Source organism: Cebus imitator, unplaced genomic scaffold, assembly GCF_001604975.1.
Source record: "Cebus imitator isolate Cc_AM_T3 unplaced genomic scaffold, Cebus_imitator-1.0 Scaffold234, whole genome shotgun sequence".
Classification (NCBI taxonomy): Eukaryota; Metazoa; Chordata; class Mammalia; order Primates; family Cebidae; genus Cebus; species Cebus imitator.
In genome coordinates, this window is record NW_016107549.1 from 3164574 (window position 1) to 3165804 (window position 1231).

Genomic DNA, 1231 nt, shown 5'->3' on the forward strand with positions numbered 1-1231 from the left:
AAAAAAAAAAAAAAAAAAAAAAGAATAGCTGGGATTATAGGTGCACACCACCACGCCCAGCTAATTTTTGTATTTTTCGTAAAGATAGGGTTTGACCAGGCTGATGTTAGCCAGGCTGGTCTTGAACCTCTGAGCTCAAGTGATCTGCCCACCTCTACTTCGCAAAGTGCTGGGATTACAGGCGTGAGCCACCGCGCCTGGCCATTTTTTTCTATCTTTTGTAGAGATGGGGGTCTCACTGTGTTGCCCAGGCTGGGCTTGAACTCCTGGGCTTAAGCCATGCTTCCTCCTCAGCCTCTGAAAGCGCTGGGATTACAGGGGTCGGCCACTGTCCCTGGCCAGAAGGGATGGAGGCTTATGAAGAGCTGATTGTGCCTGGGGTTCCTGCTGGGGCTTCACGGTCAGCTGCTTGCTGAACCCTCATGGTGCCCAGGGAGGAAATTAGTCACAGAGAAGCTGCACGGTCATGGGTGGCATAACAGCTTTTGCGCCTGGGTCTGTCTGGTTCCAAATGCATGTCTTAGTCACCATTCACTCATTTGAAAAATATTTATTGAGCACCCGCTGTGCGTTAGACCCAGTTCTAGGCAGTCCCCAGGGGTCACAGCACTGATCAAAACAGAAAACAGTATCCACCCATATGGAGGGGGCATTCTGGTAAGAGACACAATCAGGCCGGGCACGGTGGCTCATGCCTGTCATCCCAACATTTTGGGAGGCCGTACACCTGTAGTCCCAGCTGCTCTGGAGGCTAAGGCAGGAGAATCACTTGATCCCCCGAGGCGGAGGTTGCAGTAAGCAAGAGATCATGCCACTGCACTCCAGCCTGGGCAACACAGAGAGACTCTGTCTGAAAATAAAAACAAGGGACATGGGATGGTGAGTGATGGGGAAGCTGTTGGAGGTCCTCAGAGAAGAGATGACATTTGAGTCAGCACCTGGAGAAGTCAACGAGTTAATCACGTGGTCTTCAAGGCAGCAGGAGCAGGCAGTGCAAAGGCCGTGAGGCAGGAATGTGCCTGATGTGTTTAAGGAGTATTCAGGCCAGATGCAGTGGCTCATGCCTGTACTCCCAGCACTTTGGGAGGCCAACACAGGTGGATCACCTGAGGCCAGGAGTTCAAGACCAGCCTGGCCAACATGGTGAAACCCTATCTCTACTAAAAATATAAAAATTAGTTGGGTGTGGTGGTGGGCACCTGTAATCCCAGCTACTCAGGAGGCTGAGGCA

At 51.7% G+C, this 1231-nt stretch overlaps 1 protein-coding gene across 4 annotated transcripts in view; it reads left to right on the forward strand.

Moving 5' to 3' along the window:
* Positions 1-1231, forward strand: part of KANK2 (KN motif and ankyrin repeat domains 2) — a 35778-nt gene that overhangs the window by 31754 nt on the left and 2793 nt on the right. The window lies entirely within an intron of this gene.